The sequence below is a fragment of the Cetorhinus maximus genome, chromosome 6 (assembly GCF_964194155.1).
Source record: "Cetorhinus maximus chromosome 6, sCetMax3.hap1.1, whole genome shotgun sequence".
NCBI lineage: Eukaryota > Metazoa > Chordata > Chondrichthyes > Lamniformes > Cetorhinidae > Cetorhinus > Cetorhinus maximus.
Window position 1 is genome coordinate 101,457,208 of NC_135884.1, and position 20,268 is coordinate 101,477,475.

At 42.7% G+C, this 20,268-nt stretch overlaps 1 protein-coding gene and 1 pseudogene across 1 annotated transcript in view; one reads left to right on the forward strand and one right to left on the reverse strand.

Annotated features, from left to right (window-relative positions):
- vrk3 (VRK serine/threonine kinase 3) overlaps nt 1-20,268 on the reverse strand; it is a 186,849-nt gene that overhangs the window by 19,825 nt on the left and 146,756 nt on the right. The window lies entirely within an intron of this gene.
- On the forward strand, nt 13,285-13,416 carry LOC144682345 (U4 spliceosomal RNA; annotated as a pseudogene).

The following is a 20,268-nucleotide window of genomic DNA, read 5'->3' on the forward strand; positions in this document are numbered from 1 at the left end:
AATGTCCCGACTCCAGAAAAACATGCAGAATCTGCTCCGGCTGCAGTCGATGGGGGTCGATGCCAAGGAGGAACTCCAAGAGGTGAAGAGCCAGCAAGCCTCGCTCTTTGCCTCGGAGGCCTCCAAGATCATCTTCCGGTCCAGAGTCCGCTCCGTGGAGCAGGATGAGACGTGCTCACGTTTCTTCTTCCAAAAGGTACACAGAGAGAGCTCTGTGATCAGCAACCTGAAGGAAGAAGATGGCTCAGTAAAGTCATCGCAGTCCGACATTTTGAGGATCAGCAAATCCTTTTATGCCGGATTTTATGACGTGAAGCCCACAGACAGCACGGCCTCCCAGTCCTTCCTGTCCTCTATCACGGAGGTCTTAAGCGACAGTACACGGGAGAGTCTGGACAAACCACTAATGCCTGACGAACTGACTAAGGCCCTTGAGTCCTTCGAGAAGAGTAAAACTCCCGGAAGCGACGGCTTGCCGGCGGAGCTGTATTCGGCTCTGTGGGACTGGATGGGCCCAGACCTGCTAGAAGTGTACGAGAGTATGCTTCTGGCCGGCAGCATGTCAGAATCCATGAGGAAAGGCATCATCACCCTCATCTACAAGCACAAGGGGGAAAGGGAGGAAATTAGAAATTGGCGACCCATTTCACTGTTGAATGTGGACTATAAGATTCTGTCCAAGGTCATCGCCAATTGGGTCAAGTCTGCTCTGGAATTGGTGATCCACCCTGACCTGACCTGTACCGTGATGGGCAGGAAGATCTCTGACAGCCTCGCACTGCTCAGGGATATGATTGCCTATGTGCAAGACAGGGGTGTGGGCACCTGCCTCATCAGCCTGGATCAGGAGAAGGCCTTTGACAGAATATCATACACCTACATGGTGGATGTGCTCTCCAAAATGGGGTTTGGGGAGGGAATTCGCAATTGGATCCAACTGCCCTACACTAACATCAGTAGCGCAGTCTCAATCAATGGGTGGGAATCAGATAGCTTTCCTATTAAATCTGGAGTCAGGCAGTGCTGCCCTCTCTCCCCTATCCTTTTTGTGTGTTGCATAGAACCCTTTGCTGAGTCCATCAGGAAGGATCCGGGCATAAGAGGAGTGATGATCCCAGGCAGTGGAGGCACTCAGGTCAAAGCCTCCCTGTACATGAACGATGTCGCCGTCTTCTGCTCGGATCCGCTGTCGGTGAGCAGACTGATCCACATCTGCGACCAGTTCGAACTGGCCTCGAGAGCCAAGATAAATCGTGGGAAGAGCGAGGCCATGTTCTTTGGGAACTGGGCTGACCGATCCTTTGTCCCCTTCACCGTCAGGGCTGACGGTCTGAAGGTGCTGGGGATATGGTTCGGAGGGACCGGGGCATGCATTAGAAACTGGAAGGCACGAGTGTCTATAGTGAAAAGAAAACTGGGCGTGTGGGAGCAACGCTCCCTCTCCATTGCGGGTAAGAACCTGGTCATCAGGTGTGTGGCACTCTCGCTGTTGCTGTACATGGTGTAGGTCTGGCCCATTCCAGACTCCTGCGCGATGGCGATCACCCGAGCCATCTTTCGCTTTATCTGGAGGTCGAAAATGGATCGTGTCCACAGGGACGCGATGTACAAGCCACTAGATAAAGGGGGAAAAAAACGTGCCCAACATTGCCCTCATATTGATGGCCACCTTTGTGTGCGGCTGCATCAAGTTGTGCATAGACCCTCGGTACGCAAACACCAAGTGTCACTACGTGCTGAGGTTCTACCTGTCCCCGGTGTTGCGAAGGATGGGTCTGGCCACGCTGCCGCGGAACACTCCAAGTAGTTGGACCGTGCCATACCACCTGTCCCTGGTGGAAAAATTTATGCAGAGAAACACCTTTGACCACAAGTCCATCAGGCAGTGGTCAGCACGTAACGTCTTAGAGGCCCTGCGGGAAAAGGAGAGGGTGGATCCTGTGGGATGGTTCCCCCAGCAGACTGTCAAAATCATTTGGCACAATGCCTCATCGCCAGAACTTTCCAACAAGCACCAAGACGCAGCTTGGCTGATGGTGAGAAAGGCCCTCCCCGTCAGATCCTTCCAACATGCCAGGAGTCTCACCCCCTCTGCACGTTGCCCTCGAGGTGGCTGCGGTGGGGACGAGACCATTGTTCACCTCCTCGTGGATTGTGCCTTTGCAAAGAAGGTCTGGAGAGAGATGCAGTGGTTTCTGTCGAGGTTCATCCCGAGCAGTTCTGTGACACAGGATTCTGTGCTCTACGGGCTGTTCCCAGGGACACACACCGAGACAAACATCAACTGCAGCTGGAGGATCATCAACTCGGTGAAAGACGCTCTTTGGTCTGCCCGAAACTTGTTGGTCTTCCAGGGCAAAGAGTTGTCCCCGGCCGAGTTGCAGACTGGCACATTCCAAAATCCAGGACTACGTGCTGAGGGACGCAATAAAGCTTGGGGCAGCCGCCGCAAAGGCGCAATGGGGAAAGGTCGCTGTCTAAGACCTTTCTGCCACAGTGCACCGAGGGGCTGGGAACTGTTGAGAGCTGTATGCATTGAATTCTAATTGTATTATAAGTGTATTGAAGTACCTCAGAGTGCAACATGGTGTATGTCGATAACTCCAATACCATTGTCTGATTGACTGCATTGACCATATTGAAATGATTGTAATATTCATTGATTGTACTGATGCACCTTGTGATACATGTGTAAAAGTTGAATCTGATTGTACTTTTGTGATGATGATTTTGAAATGTTTTGGAATGTTCTTCCAGATATTTTATGAATAAAGTATATTTTTCAAAAAAAAATTCCTGCAGCAGTGCCAAGCACCTCCAGTAGGTCGGAATGCTGCTGTGAGTCCGACGAAAATATTTAAATGTGGTTCACCTAAGAAAATTTACCAAGGTCACACCAGGGTCAGCCCCACCCTGCCACACTTTGACAATGGCTCTGTTCATGTGGGGGTTGGTTAGTTCAGTTGGCTAGATGGCTATAGTGCTGTGGACAGCTGCCACATTTCGAATATAATAAAAGGGTCATTACATTGTGGAAGCTTTTTATGGATACAGGGAAAAGCTAAGCTTACAATTACTATTTAACGTTATTTATAAGGCTAACATCGGCTAACTTCTGCAAATGAGTTAACAATCTTTATGCTGTGTTCATGGTTTTGTGCTATTAGGAAGGTGACTGATCAAAGGCCAGGCAACAATTGTTATTTTTCCAGTTAATGACCTTTTTGATTACAAATATCATGTAAAGCTGTTTGCTTAAAACTCAAAAAAAGGTATTGTCTTAATTTAATGCAACAGATGATTGCTGCTTGTTTAGAATATCATTGAATAAGTAGAAATTCAGCAGTTTGTAATCACCCTTACACAATGGTTGCTTGGTGGAACCGGGGACAGATGAGGCAGGTGAAGTAAGCAGATCTAGGAGGAGATTGGCCAAACTTGCTGTCGGGACCTTCCTGCTCAACGGAGGGTTGCCGGAAGTGAAAATGAGCCATTCATGGACTTTCGCTATCAGAGAAAGGAGCCAATCAGAAAGTGTGTTCATGGCAGGGCAGGAAGCAGAGACCTATTTAAGCACAGTGTTCGTTAAGCTCGAGGCCTTTGCTACAGCCGGACAAGGAAGGGGGATAACCTGGTCAGCTATTTGAATAGAGAACAGACAAGGACAGATCGACCACCCAATCCTGTTTCTCAGAGAAACCAAACAACTAAAGGACAGGGTGAGTAGTCACTGGTATGAGTATTATTGAATTGTCTGTAACAGAAATCAAATAATAAAGTGCAGTTGTTTTGGGCGAAGTCTCAAATTTTGGGTCATTGATACCATTGGGTTATTGAGTAAACCTCCGAACCCAGGTGGTAGGAATAGCCTATGGTGTGGAGCAGAATAATGCCAGCAGCATGGGTTCAATCCCCATACTGGCTGTGCCTCCTTACCTAGCCCTACACTTGATGTGGGGTGGTGCCCCTCAAGCTATATAATCAATTGTCTCTCCCCTAATGGAGAGGGATGCCTATAGTCCTTCATGGACTATGGCTAATTACCTACCTACTTATACTTCCTCCTATTGGATAGTCCACCTGAAGGTGTAAAACAGACAAATGGGCAGGTCAGGGAGATTCTATGTAAAGTTAGTGAGTGAACTGCCACAAAGTTGAATCAAAGGTGAACTCCATTTCACAAGGAAACTTAGAACTGCAGATGTAAGAGACTGTGCATTATTTCCACCTTCTGGGGAGGGAGAACTAAATCTATAAGTACGATAAATCTATAATAGTCATCAGGAGTGATTTGATATAAAGTGACTATTTCCACTGGAGCAGAGATGGGTAAGAGGAGATTTAGAAGAGATTTTTTGAATTTGATCAAGTGAACAGAGAAACATGATTTGGTTTGTGAGCCAGCAACATGGTGTCAGCAATTTAAAACTCACCAAAGGGAGTGTAGAGAGAGGTTAGCAGAAATTTCTTCACACACAGATTTGTTGAAGCATGAAATGTTTTGCCACAGGAAAAAGACTGCAACAAAGGCTACTGCATTGAATACAGAGGAAGATATTGGACAAAGAGAGAAGGTTGGTGTGATTTAAATTCAGATTTCTCTCGTTAAGAAATTACACAGACATGAAAGTCCAATTGCCTCTTTCTGTATTGTATATATCTATGGCTTTATAGCACAGCGTGACATTGCTATCTTATCATTTATTTATCCAGTAATAAATCTATTTAGCTATTTTTAGTGCAAGGCCCTGGTTTAACAGATTGTCCATTCTACTTTTTTCAAACTTGAGAAGGGTGGTGTGGGGTCACGTATATGGACAGTAAACTGACATACAGTGGCCAGGGTTTTCTTCTCAAGTCCTGGGTTATAAATAACCAGATATTGGGCAAGTAAAGGCCCACTTGGGTTCGTAGGAAGCAAAGGCTTGCCTATACAAGCGTTCTAAAATGCTGAATCTGAGCAAACTCTGTTGTAAAAACCTCGAACTCAATACTGACATTCTAGCCCTTCTCATTCCAACCTAATTGTACTGACAGGCTTTTTTAATGATCATACTAAAGGCAATTAATTTTATTTAATTAAATTTTCATTTTATTTTCAATCGTAAATTACTCCCTAGTTGTTAATGTCTATTTATGGGAATGAAGATTTCCTCTTTTTGAAGTCTGTCTGTCTATAAGTGTTGATTCTGGCACACTTAATAGGCCTCACCTCAAAAACACAAAGTATAAAAAAAAACAGGAGTAAAGGTATTCAGTTCAAGCTGTCGGGGCTGAAAATTTACAAACATCTGCTAATCTGTAAATGTACCTCACCAACAGAAATTATGCAAATAGGACCCCAGCACAGTGTGGTATAACACACCATCTGGTCAGTGTAAAACAGCTTAAGATCTGTGAGTATTACCATGGAACATCTGCCAGTTGTACTAAAGTTGTAAATTAATTCTTAGTAAAAAAAATGATTCTTCTACACAGCACGTAGGAGAAATCTAGTTTAAGGGTGGGTTTGCAGTCCCGGCCTGGACCGCCACTCAAGTTCTTGCGTCCCTCTGCTCACAGGCTTTAGGAGGGAAGGGTCACGTGACTCTACTTGGACCCAGAAGAACAGTATGGACAGAGGTTGGGAGCAGATTGCCTCCTTCACTGCCATTTTACTGTTGTTTCAACTATCAGACGGTGTGTGGTGATCAGAGTCTCAAGGGTGAGTTGCAATGTTTTTGCAAAATCGAACTAGCAGGAAAGTGATGGAGAAACACATAAATGTTTCTAAATGGAATAGAATTATGTCTGCCAGTTGCATATTTGCTTCTTGCTGCATTCTGGGTGTTACTGCTATCAATTATCCTTCAATTAACTAATTATATTTATCATTTAAGATTTAAAAAAATATATATACTTTATTCATAAAATATCTGAAAGAACATTACAAACCATTTCAAAATGGCCATCACAAAAAGTGCAATCATGTTCAACTTTTCCACATAGATCATGAGGTGCTTCCATACAATCGATAAACAAGACAGACATCTCAACATGGTCATTACAGACAGCCAGACAGTGCAATGGTATTCAAGTTATCTACATAGATCATGTTGCACTCTGAGGTGCTTCTATACTATTATGATAGATTTAGTATTCACTGCATATATTTCTTGTGAGGCATACAGCCCGAGGGGTCTATACAATTCCCAGCCCCTCAGTGCACTATGGCAGAAAGGTCTTAGAAAACGACCTTTCCCCATTGTGCCTTTGCAGCGGCTGCCCCAAGCTTCAGTATTTATCATTTAAGATTCTAAGCACAGTGGCTATTTTAACAGTCCTACCTAAAATAGCCATGCTGTGCACATCTTGCTGGGACGTGTTGTTGTCCCAACTGTTGTTTTGATATACTGCTACACATGCCTGTATTTTCATCTGACACATTTACATTGCAGATGATTACAGGATCTGATTTCACCAGCTGAACAATGCAAATTAGCCGTGCTTGCACAATTGCAACTCTTGCTCTTCGCTGTTGCTGAGCCTATCTTTATACACCAATTACAGCAACTCTCCCTCTAAAGCAAAACATTTTATTTTCTCCAAGAAATCTTCTCAAAAGCAATTGCTGTCTGTACACAAAAAAACACCTTCCCGCTCCTGCATATGATAACCAAGATTCAGTTGAGTTTTAACATGGACTGCTAATGAGGTATAAGTTCAAATTGGTACAATTGTTTTCTTCCAATCCCTTTCTATAACCATAAGCACATTCTCTTCTTCTCTACCCGCCCACCAGAAAAGCTGACCTTTTAACACTTCTGAAAATCAAGAATCATGAGTCCAAGATGTGTTCTGGATATTGATATTTTAAGGCTATAGTTGTACTGTGGCTCTTGGATCACTGCCAGTGGTTTTGGGTGGCGGTTGACAACAGATTTGGCAGTGTGAGATTGTCTCCAGGGAGCCACCTCAACTTCCTTGTTTTAAACTAGGTTCTTGGGGCTGGTGACCTTTGCCAACTTTGCACATTTCTTTTGATGTTGCTGCCAGCTGTCCAAGGCTTGTGCGTTCAAAAGCATGGCTATAAACAAAATATAAATGCAGATTCACTGAGTTTAGAGCTGACAATCAGAGAATTCTAACTGCAGTCTGACGATGGTGATGTAACAAAGCTTTATGTTCGGTTGTGAAATTTTCATCCTGTGTTCAACTGAACTGTGAAATTAAGCCTCCCAAGATCTGGATTTGTGTTGTATTTGGACATAGTAATTGAGCTATGCAAGAGTGAACTATTTGTAGCTCCAGATTTAGCATTATGGTGGTACACAAGAATTCAGGCAAGACCGCTGCAAAATCAACTTTGATGGAAGAGACACAGATTGTGGATGCTCAAAAAGCATCTCGCTGTTCAGGTCCCGTTTTCTCAACACTCAGATAGCCAGTTTTGGAGAGAGGACAAAACAAAGGCTACAAAGTCATTCTGAAGCTCTCCTTGAAGCGTGGTAGCATTGACATTAATGACTGGGAGGAGCCTGGCGACAACTTGTCCATCAAGCTGCATCACACTTTTGAGCTGCAATGTCTTAATGATGAGGCAGAACGGTGCTAGAGAAGGAAAGAAAAGGAAGCAACTCCTGCACTCTGGATCCCATTACCTCGTGGGATATCCTGCCCCATGTACTCAAAGATCTGCAGGTTGAGAATCGGCCTATTCAGTCAAACGAAGATCCAGGACAGAAACACGCCATCCTGAGTAGATGTCATCTTCGAATTGAGAGACAGCTGATGATGGCAATACTGGTAACAGCATAGTGACATATTAAAACCCATTAACCAGAGTGCAACTGTCACTGTAACACATTGTAATGTACTGGTACCATAGATCTGGTGAGGACATGGGAAGACATTGTAACACCTTCACTTCAGCGCACCTTACTGCTACTGAAAATGTGGATCGCTCTAAACTGCTGCTCCCATTCATGTTGTTAAATTAATATGTACAACATATTTCTTTCAGATAAAGCACAAGACAGGACATAGCACAACATGACAAGCAAATTGCATTGCTGCCATATGATATTCTTCCCAAATAGCAACTTGAAATGACAGGTTTGTGCAGCTTTTTAATTTCTTCTCTTACTTCTTTTACAACTATTCATCAAAAGCCCACAAGGCAAGAATTAGCCCCAGCATGAAACTGCTGTGTTAAGTTTTAATGGACAATCCAACATCTTTTTAAAAAGCAGTTTCTAGCAAAATATTTTTAAACACAGAAAGCTTTGATTGATTGAACACACATTCAGAAAGCCAGTGAGAAAGGCAGAAAACATTATAATAAAGTCTGACATGTCAAGACTAGTTTTGAAGTCAAACCTTTAATTACCCTACAAGTCTCAATCAACGTAATAACGCTGTATACAATCCGTAACTCAGCACCTTCTACTTTGAAACAAATATTAAAAGAGGTACATAACAATAATGCAGCAAATCAGGAATGATTCTGGGTCTTATTTAATTATTTCTCAGAAGGAGACTCCTGTTTAAAGGATTTATGATGCTTTCCTGCCCCATACACCATCTGAAGCTGCAAGTGGATGAGTGGCTCACCTCCCTTTTTAGCTCAGATTGGAGGTGACTGGCCAGTGGAAGCTTCTCCATATTTTCCAGCCTCTGGGCAAAAGCCTTGCTTATGGTTGGAAACTACGCGTAACGATGTGACTGAGCTTGGTACTCAGCCAGTATAGGCATGATGGTATCCAAATACATGACACCACTTAACACATTGAAGCATCAATGTTCTACATCACTGAGCTGCCACATCATAATCTAACCTTTTGTTTATCAGCACGAATAAGGTTTCATGGAGCTGGATCATTTTTCAGTATGCTAACAGATTAGTGATAAAAGCTTTTGATTTAGTCAAAGACTTGTTCTCAAAGGGTTAAATTGAAACTTATAACGGCAAAACACTACAGGTGCAGGAAATCTGAAACCAAAACAAAGTGTTGGAAGCACATAGCAGGTCAATCTGTGGAGAGAACAGGAAGGTTAATGTTTCGCATGTGGGCTCTTCCTCAAGACAACACCTTCTACTGAAGGGAAGTTCGGAGCTGAAATCTCTACTTCTCGGATCTCTCCAACAGAGAAGCTGACTGAGCTCCTGTGGGTTAAATTGAAAGTTAACCAAAAGAACCCCCAAATACTGGCAAAGAAAGCAATGAGAAAATGCCAGGATAAAAAGGTCAGGCACCATTTGTGATGAGAGAAACAGAGTTAACGTTTCAGGTTTGTGATCTTTCATAGGTCACAGCTAGGGCTGAAGCATTAACTCTGGCCAATCTTTTTTTAAGAGGCAGTGGCCCTTCCCCCGGCTGGGAAACTCTATCGAGTTATCAACAGTCACAGATTGCAGCTCTTTCGAGTACAATCACAGTTCTTGGTTTCCGGGAGTGGGACATGAACCCACAACCCTCTGATTCAAAGGCGAGGGTGCTATGAACTGAGCCACAGCTGACACCTCCCCCGGCTGGGAAACTCTTTTCGAGTTACCAACAGTCACAGATTGCAACTTCTTTCGAGTACAATCACAGTTCTTGGTTTCCAGGAGTGGGACATGAACCCACAACCCTCTGATTCAAAGGCAAGGGTGCTATGAACTGAGCCACAGCTGACACCTCCCCCGGCTGGGAAACCATGACCTGATTTTATGGCCTGTTAAGTGGTTAAGGTTGAGTCTCCCGCCCCCATCTGGGAGGATGACCCGCCTCAGAGCTGCCAGCCAGAGGACTGACAGCTGTCCAGTCCCAGCAACACCCTTCCCAGTGTGGTCATTGCTGGAACTGCAGCAGTCCTTCATGAGGAGCAACATGAATTCCAGATTCAAAAGGTGAGTCGAGGTGGCTTCATTGGGACCAGTCAGATAGGGTCCAGTGAGGGGGTAGGGGGGAGGTGTGGGGACAATCCCACCTGTGTTTCTCTTTCCACAGGAGTTGTCTGACATGTTTTTCTAGCATTTTCTGCTTTCATTTCAGATTTCCGGAATCTGCAATGTTTTGCTTTTGTGTTGTGTGAGAATATGCTCAGCCCTGATTAATACTTTGTTATAAATGCAACGTTTTATAAGATGATTATGTTTTGGACTGTCTCTTTAAATCAAGGTAAAATGGAGAAATAAAGAGGATCACATGATCGGTTTCGCATTCTGCCCAACAAGCCGCCTCGGTGGCTTGGTTACCAAGGGGAAAGTGCGTCCCGGTTGAGAATGGAGAGCAAGGTGCAACACCTGAAAACAAAAGCAAATGTAGCTGGGCTAACTGTGGACAGAGTTTGGGTTTCCAAGTTTCTGGACAGAGAGGGGAAGGGGGAGAGAGAGAGAGAGAGAGAGAAAAAGAGAGAGAAAGCGAAGGCGGCTGAGAATTCTCTGACTGCCAACAGGCAGACTTTAGAAGGAAGTACGATCTCTGGTAGGAAGTAGAGTCTCTGGTCAAAGCGACGCATCCCGTGGCAATCTAAAGACTCTGGAAGATTTTCCCTGACAAGGTCAGGAGAAATTGCCAGCTACTGCTGGTAGTTGGTTTGGAAATTCTCTGAAAACCGAGGGCAGTGTCTTTTGATGGCCACTCAACATTATGATTCGGTGAAGTGGGGAGGTGTGAACCCATTGGAAGCTAGGAATGGCTGTAGACTGTTTCTGATAAAGTGGAGAGCATATACGTATGTGTTGTGGCATTATTGGTCATGTTAAAATGTTAATAAGGGTTATCTTTCTGTGGTTTAGAACATTAGTTGCCTACTAGATAATGTTTATTTGCTGTCGCGTTGGGTTTGTTTGTTACAGTAAAAGTCTTAAAACTTGAAATCTAGTCACACAACTCCTTTAAGTCAGTCACTGGGAATTCATATATCTTTTTAAAATTTATTGGTCGCTACGGAAACCATAACCACTTACAGGACAGAAACTTGTAATTTACATTCTTCAAATGGTATAAGGAATGCCAGCAGTAATATACATTAAGTATTCATTTTTAGAATCACTATAAATCTTAACCAGAAAGATATTTACACTTGCAGAGCTCACATTCTTGAGATTTCAAACAAAAATGGGGGATGTGGGAAAGTGTAATATTAACAAGCAAAGATGCAGCAGGCTTTGATAGGTGTGTCATGGAAAAACTGCTACACAGCAAACATGGTATTTATATTAACTGATTCAGGACACAGGTCTATAATGCCAGTTGGAGCTGCTGAAGCTACAGAAACTGCCATTTTTAACCGTATACTGCATTAACAGGCTACTTATGCAGCACCTTTAACATAGAAACCATCCCAAGGCACTTCACAGGATGGGAGGCAGCAGAATGCAATGCTGAGCTAAGGTACAGGGTTCAGGAGGGGAAATTGAAGGCTTGGGGGCAAAGGTGAGCATTGAAAAGATTTTCAAAATAGGAAAGAGGTAGAGGGTTTTGGGTGGGGGGTGGGGGGGTGGAAAAGAGTGGGGGAACTTTGAAAAAGCAGGGTCTATTTCATTCAGTTGTCACAATCTTAATGGATCTTTTCCCCCCACAAAATGTAGAATGTCTTTTCCTTCATTGTCTTAGTTTAGCCTTGTATTCAACAGGTATAAAGGGGCTATGTTGTTTTTTTTTTATATATAGACAACCCCACAAAAGGGATACTCCAAAGGGACGATGTATTGGTGTTTAATAGGCTATTGTTTGGACTCTATGATTTAATTATTGCAACATTTTTAAAATTACAAAATTTAATGATTGAGCATTCTGAAGAATATAGCAAAATTTAAACGAAATTGCAATTTGATGATAGCGTCTCTTGTTTTTTTTTCAGTTCTATCTTTCAATAAACTGGTTCTCCCATAACCTAATATGTTATCAACTTGGCAGTTTCAAGGGCTTTGACCCTAATTACTGATTAGAAGAATAGGACAATATCGTAAGTACACAAGTATAAATGATTTCCTGAGGTTAGCTGTAATCAGGAAAAGTTATTCTATGGTTGCACAAGCAGAAACAGAAAGTTTTGAGTGCAGCCAACAAATGCTTTATGTAAGAAAAGAATCCTTCAACAGAGAGTGAAATGCCTGCCCCCTCCTGACCCAACAACATAAAAATGACTGGCAGTTGCCCTGTCTTGAATGCAAATAGACTGAAAAAGATGGATAACAATGTTAAAGAAATGACTATGCATTGACTCAAGACAGAGAATGAAATGGATTGGGTAAGGGACCAGTATTAGTACTAGATGAGAGTGAGAATAGGTCTAAATGCCTCTAAATGCTACAGTGGACTCAGATCAGGATCTCAGTGGGTTGGCATACAGGAGAACACTGGTGTGGATGTACTGAGATGCTGGGTGCATTGGCTGGCCTGCCAGACAGCCTCCAGTCACTGTTGAGGAGCATGGAGGATTCTAGCTGCAATGTGGCAGAGGGCATGGCACAGAGCTTGCCCTCTCCGCAGTCTCTGTTCCATCTCCCTGTCGTGTTGCAGACCCAGAAGAACTGCAGCTGTTGGCCCCCATACCTGTCGTAGACTATGTGGACAGGTCACCAAATCCTCTTCCTGTGAGGATGCAGCAACACTCTCTGCCTAATCCAGGAATTCACCACAATACCTCCAAAAATACTCAAGAAGAGTACTTGCAGAGACTTTGCAATAGCAAAAATTAGGGCAAATCACCTTACCAGCAAGTCTGCCCCTTTAGTAATGCTCGTGGTGGGTCCCTCTTGCGCCTTTGTGAAATGTTCTTTGGTGAATGACAGGTGAATATGCTGAATGGACCCGCAAGCTCCAAGTTTGTAAACTGTGTGTCAAATCAGCAAGAATGGCTCTTTGATATCACAATCTGATCAGTTCCAAGGCTTCTGGTGTACGCACGGCATGCCCAGCTGAGAGCCCTACGCAGCAATGGGGCGCTGTATAGTCCGTGGCAGAAGCGGTTTCAAATGCCACTTGGCAGGGCTCCACTTCCAGCCAATACTACAGATCCAAATTTCACACTTTAAAATTCCAGTGTGTCAACCTGGAGCAAAATTTAAATCCAATTCACTTTCAAACAGTTTCTATAAAAAACGCATTCAATCAGCCCCAACTCCTCGTGATAAATTACAAGCTTTGCCTATTGACATTACTTCAAAGAGCCTTCAAATGATTTCTGTCAGATCACTTACTCTGATTCCATACTCGATAATGATTGAGTTTCATGCACTGCAGGTAACGATTGAAGGCTGTTACCAAAATGGAAGAAGAACAAACTCGTAAACTCAAGATTGATAATTGGCTAATCCAGCAGTGGCAATATCGATGAGGTTTAACCGAGGCACGATTATTGCTTATTGAAAACTTTTCCCAATACCCCGCTTTGACAACTTGAAATATAGTCGGCATTGGCAATTTTTGACAGTCTCTGCGGAGACTGATAAATCAAATAAAAAACAGAATGCGAAAACATAATTCACTCCACCTGCCAATACTCATCATCCACAACACATGCTGAATCTTATGCTATAGCAGAGGGTCGACTCCTGTGTGAACAATCGTTCAATCAAATTGACATATTTCAAGGTTTTCTTCTTTTTCAAGCCGCTGTACTTTGACCCTGGCATTCTCAACTCATATGTAACCTGCCCAGGTTCTTCCCCAATCAAACACTACATTTCCCACACTCCAGACCATTCACCATTTAATAACGAAAAGGAAAGGACTTGCATTTATATCATGACTTCATGTCTCAAAATGTTTTACAATGCCTAGAAGTGTTGCCACTGTTGTAATGTAGGGAAACACAGAAGCCAATTTGTGCACAGCAAGCTCCCACAAAGTAATGGCCAGATAATTGTTTTTTTTAAAAAAAGTGATGACTGTTTAAGGGATAAATATTGGCAGAGGCATCAGTAGAACTAATCTGCTGTTCTTCGCACAGTGCCATGTGATCTTTTCTGCACCCAAGTGCCTCAGTTTAATGTCTCATTAAAGTTGTCTCTGAAAGATGGCACCTCTGACAATACAGTACTCCATCTGATTGGATTATGTGCTCAAATCGCTGCAGGATAGCTTGACCCCCCCAGCCATTTTGAGTCCAAGGTGAGAGTGCTACCACTAAAGCAAGGCAAACCTTTCATTTCATACAAAATAAATCATCAAAAGCTTCAGAAGGGCAAAATAGAAACTTGCAGAAATTAAAGCCCAAACTTCTTTTGTAACCTTACTTGCCCAGCAGGAACAAGGCTGGTTCGGGTCAGATGATCTCCCTACTGGTATCTGACATTATAAGAACATAAGAACTAGGAGCAGGAGTAGGCAATTCAGCCCCTTGAGCCTGCCCCGCCATTCAATACGATGATGGCTGATCTCATTTCGGCCTCAACTCCAATTTCCTGCCCTCTCCCCATAACCTTTCAACCCTTAACTAATTAAAAATCTGTCTATCTCCTCCTTAAATTTATTCAGCATCCCTGCATCCACTGCACTCTGAGGTAGTGAATTCCACAGATTCACGACCCTTTGAGAAAAGTAATTCCTCCTCATCTCTGATTTAAATCTGCCACCCCTTAGTCTAAAACTATGGCCTCTCATTCTAGAATGCCCCACAAGGGAAAGCATCCGCTCCACATCTACTTTGTCTATCCTCTTTAGCATTTTATATACCTCAATTAGATCTCCTCTCATCCTTCTAAACTCTAGCGAGTATAGGCCTAAACTGCTCAATCTCTCCTCATAAGATAAGCCTCACATCTCTGGAATCAATCTAGTGAATCGCCTCCAATGCAACTACATCCTTCCTCAAAGGGAGCGAAACTGTGCACAGTACTCCAGGTGCGGTCTCACTAATGCCTTGTAAAGTTGCAACAACACTTCCCTATTTTTATATTCTATTCCTTTAGCAATAAATGCCAAAATTCCATTGCCTTTCTTATTACCTGTTGTACCTGCATACTAGCTTTCAGCGATTCATGCACAAGGACACCCAGATCCCTCTGCATTGAAGCATTCTGAAGTTTCTCTCCATTTAAATAATAAGTCACCTTTTTATTCTTCCAACCAAAATGGATAACCTCACACTTATCCACGTTAAACTCCATCTGCCAAATTTTGGCCCATTCACCTAAGCTGTCCATATCCATTTGTAAATTTCTTATTTCTTCATTGCAACTTACTTTCCCAACTATTTTGGTGTCATCTGCAAATTTATGTGGCCTAATCAGTAGCCCTTACAGGGACTAATGCAGGTCAATCCTAAAAATGTCAGTCTTAAGATTTTTTTTAAAGCTCCAGAAGTCCCTTTGATTTTTGGTTGCCTTTGTTATGTTGGAGATCCATATGCTCAGCACTCTTGAGTTTCGCTGTTTTACTTTCACGCTAGGATTGCAGGTGGCAGATCTGATCAGATGTTAAGATTACAAAGGTTCCATATCACACACTCAATGACATCACTTGGTTCTGACCGTCAGGTATTACTTAACTTTCTTATTCTCTTCTTCCACTGCAATTTATTCCAATAGTTCCCTTTATCTTTCCTCCCCTTAAATTGTTCTTGGGATCTCCATTTCCCTGATCCATCAGGTTGCCACTCTTGGTCAGTCCTTCCTCTTTTCCTATTGGTTCTCTTCTCTCTCTCTTTGGAAAGCTGGTGTCTGGATTGTGTTGGGAACTGAATTTTTACATCCTGGCCCAGGCTTTCACTTCTCTGCTGGGGTGAAAAGAGTGGAACTACTCGAAAATCACAAGTCCCACCCCCAAACTTGGCACTTCCCATTTTCACGGGGGCGTGAATGGGAGTGGTTCACATTTCACACATGCACAGCTTGCAGAGGTACCTGGCTATTTAAATCATCAGCTGCCTCCACTGAAGTGCAATTTTGGTAGCTTTGGAATGTGAAACCTGAAGTGTGTAGATTAGATCTCGTAAGAGCAGGTCTGAGCTTTGTGGATTTGTTTGGATAGTGAAGGTACCCCTTTGGCTATGGTCCAGGGCCACCTTTAGGGTGAAGTAAGGTGTCCTTTGGGGGAGGCAAGGTATCTTTTAGAACTGTTAAAAGTAGACACAAATGTGCATTAAAAAGTGCACGAACTCATTACTGTCAAGCTAACTGGAATGGTCAACAGACCTGTCAGAATCAACAGTCAGAACTGTCAGAAGGATCTATCAATAGTGTCAAGAGGACGTGTCAAATGGGGCTGTCAAGGCATTTAAAAGTCCCACTCTATAAATCTTTGAAAAAAATGTCTGGCTTGTTAAAAAAATTACTTTCTATTGCACTGTTTGCTGACATTAGCCTAAGCACTTCCATTACCAGATTAGTGTTGCATGACTGAATTTACAAACTTCCATTATGGGAGTACTGTGCCTGACATTTCACAGTTTGATTGACAGCTGCAAGTGATTATAGGCTCTTTGATGTGGGACTATGAATTCCAATGCTTGTTCTTCTAAGGGGTTGGACACTTGAATTAAATGTTTGTTGTTATAAAACTTTATTTAGTTGAAGGAATGCAAATGTAGTAAATGGGTTTTTATGAAGGAGTGTTTTTATCAATATAGATAATTCTGCAATAGACACTGAGAACTATTTTTTTTTTTAAACAGAACTTTATTTTATCATCTCTTGCATGTGTCCTGATATCCGCCCATGGTGGATACCAGGTGAATTGGCATGGTAGGTGCAAGGACAAAAATGGTGGGTGGGTCCATGGGTTGGCAGTAAATTGGCATAGGGGCTATGAAGAGTCATAGAGGAGGTGCACAGGGGCTATAAAGGGCCAAGGAGGTGGGTGGAGGTTGGCGTGGGGAGGTATGAGGTGGCAATGGGTTGGCATAGATGGGGCATTGGGAGTACGTGGGGGTGGGTGTGAGGGCTGGAGGGATTTTTAAAAGAAATTTTGGATGCAGTGCTGGAGTCCCGAAGCAGACCTAATACCCAGCCTGCCTCAGCACCCAGCATCGTCGTCACTTTTTCCAGGGGCGCTCGCCCCGACTTGTAATCCAGCCCACCTCCTGCTCCACACCCCTGACCGAAAATCCAAAGTTTGGGCAGACATTTTTAAAGCTCAGGTTCAGCAAGCCAGAAATTCTCCCATCCTGGGCCAGGAGTGAAAACCTGGGCCCCTGCAACTACTCCCTCCACAGTTATTCTGGTCAATTAGACCATATTTCTAGGACTCGGGCTGTTCTGGGTTGGGCATTTTATTTGTTTTCACTCCTGGGTGCTTCGAATCATTGGATTATTACTCATCTACTTGCTGTTATTGCTCTGATTTGTTCAATCATGCTTCACCATCAGATGTAAAGATTCTCAGCTTCTAAAAGTTGTTTTCATTGTGTTGAATTTGCACTCCATCCTTCAGATGGGACATTAAACCGAGGACCCAGCTCTCTGTTCCATTAGGTCAGCTGGATATTAACAAGTCCATGAAGAGGGAGATCTCCTGCTCCCGAGGCCAACATTCATCCCCTTCACCAATACCACCAAAAACCCAATAGCTGGTCATTTATCTCACCGCTGTTTGAAGCTGCAGCCTATCACATTTGGTCTACACTTAAGTTGTGGGGGTATTTTGAGCTCAAACCACCCCTATGGGAACAGTGCAAGAAGGGATTTAACATTGAGTGTTTTAAATGGAGCTTCTGCTGGGAGTCTGCTGACCACCATTTTAACTGCTCGCTACAGTTAAGTGGCTGAAGTCCCTGCCAGAACCAGAATGAGCTTCTTCAAGTCATACAAAGCAGGGACTATCTCTGGTGAGGGGCACGGATAGTATTTTGACCTGGAACTCAAAACAGTTAGGTTGCAGATAAATTGCAAGAACTATAATAATTAGTGGTGTGAATTGCTTCCAGACAATTTTATGATTAACTGCTATGTAAATATTAGTAGGAAAATCCTTTAAAAAAATGTTTTAAGCTCAACAGTGAAAGGAAGGGGAGGGGTAACAATTTGTTGGAAGACTCAAAAACTGGAGTTTGGAAGTAAAAACAATTTCTTTGCTCACTGTAATGGTATTTTACGAATATTAATACTAGTGAAGACGTTTTCTAACATTTGAGCTCTCATTTCCATATAGAATGAACCTTCAGTGCTCCACAACATATTATAGATTGTACTTTATTTGTCTGACAACTTATAAACTTATATCAAGTCACTAGTTGTGGCCTAAACATTATTCGGTTCCAACACTATGGTACACTTGTTGCCATAACACTGAATATCAGGTGCACTTGGTAATTAAACGGAGCATCAAACACTCCTTTGGAATGGTAGCTGGTTACACACCTCTCCCATATCGTGCAGCACATTCACAAGTAGAAGAAGCAGTATGGAAACCAGATATCATAACCCGAGAAAATTATTTGCTTCACTGGGCATTTGTTAACTGAGCAGATTAGAGTGAAAATGCCAGTCCATAGGATCTTTACATTAGGGTTTGTTCATATTGGTCAAAACAGAGATAAATAGTGCCAAACTACAGTTTTTTCATGAAGTTTAAAATGCCTGTTTTTGAAACCACACTAAAATGGTAAATTTATGAATGATAGGAGTAAGTGCAGATTATTCATTGAGTGTTCCCTTAATCTCTTCCCTTCCACCTTTAATTAACATGGCAAGCACACAATGAATAGAGAACCCATGGAAACAGTAACCTAAACGAAACCATGTTGAAGTCCATTATTATTTAGTCACATGAAAGGAACACTCAAAAATGTTCTGTGCACAGACAGGCAGGGATATCAATGAAGGTGCACAGTATTTAGTTCTGTGTAATGCTCTGAACCGTTTCCTCTTTGATTCACACAGTTTATCTTGTCCTCTTTTTCTTTCTGCCTATTCTTCACCGATCTGAAATTTTGTACTCTCCCCCGATTCCTTATGATGCAGTCCATCCAATGTTCTCACATGGGGGAATTGTTAAGGGCCAAAAAAACTAGGAGCCATGTTCAATTTTAACACCACCATAAATTAAAATAGGCCAGAATTTTAAACTAAAATTAGCTGTTGTTGCTCCTAACGAGTGAAATGTGTAGTCTCTGCAACCCATAGTTTGGAACTGGCAGTCACACACACTGATCCAGCCACTTCACTTTCACACTGTCACACTCTTGCCCTGCAGTTTAAGATCAACTTGCCAACTTTAAAGGACAAACAATGAGATAAGACCGAGACTTTTAATGAGTAACTGCAGGGTGAGGACAATCATTGCAGGATCTCCCTCGATGGCCTTGTTGAAGTTAGGAAACTGATGTGGCGAGTCCATGGAAGATAATCAAGATGCTTTGTGACACAACCCAATAGTACACCAACATCTGAATTGATTAGCTTGCACTGCAACATTTAGCAATCTATAAAAAGGTAGAAAAATATATTTGGAGTTGTCAACCTCCAGATTATAAAGAGATAAGATATGAAAACAAACTTTATTCGGCAAACGATCTGTGAGGTCTCATTCATAAATACAACATCCAATGACTTATCAATGGGGTATTCTATACTCCGTTTCTTACTATTGGTGTATCGTATATTCAGTGATAACAAGTGATTTACCATAAGGGTGGTCTCTTTATATCAGAAGTGTGATATTGTACAAACCATGATTATGGTGCCTCTTCACAAATCCCACAACTTTCTACATTTATTGTGTGGGATACAACTTGCACCCAGAGCATCATAGATGTGTATAAAAAGCCCAAATAGCAGAAAAATTCCATTTCTGTGGTGTTGGAAGCAATTGTCATTTGCCACAAAATAGCAAACTAGCAAATGAGCATACAATGAGAGGACAACAACTGTGTTTATAGAAGGTGAAGGAGACTATCATATCCCCTGTATATTTACCAAAAGACCTGAAGACGCAGGGGCAGAAGTAGGCCATTCGGCCCATCTGAGTCTGCTCTGCCATTCAATGAGATCACGGCTGATCTGATAATCCTCAACTCCACTTTCCTGCATTTTCCCCCATAACCCTTGATTCCCTTACTGATTAAAAATCTGTCTCTCTCAGCCTTGAATATACTTAATGAACCAGCCTCGACAGCCCTCTGCGGTAAAGAATTCCACGGATTGACTACCCGCTGAGAGAAGAAATTTCTCCTCGTCTCTGTTTAAATGGGCACCCCCTTACTCTGAGATTATGTCCTCTGGTCCTAGGCTCTCCCACTTCTCAGCATCTACCCGGTCATGTCCCCTAAGAATTTTATATGTTTCAATAAGGTCACCTCTCATTCTTCTAAATTCCATTGAGTACAGGTCCAACATACTCAACCTCTCCTCATAAG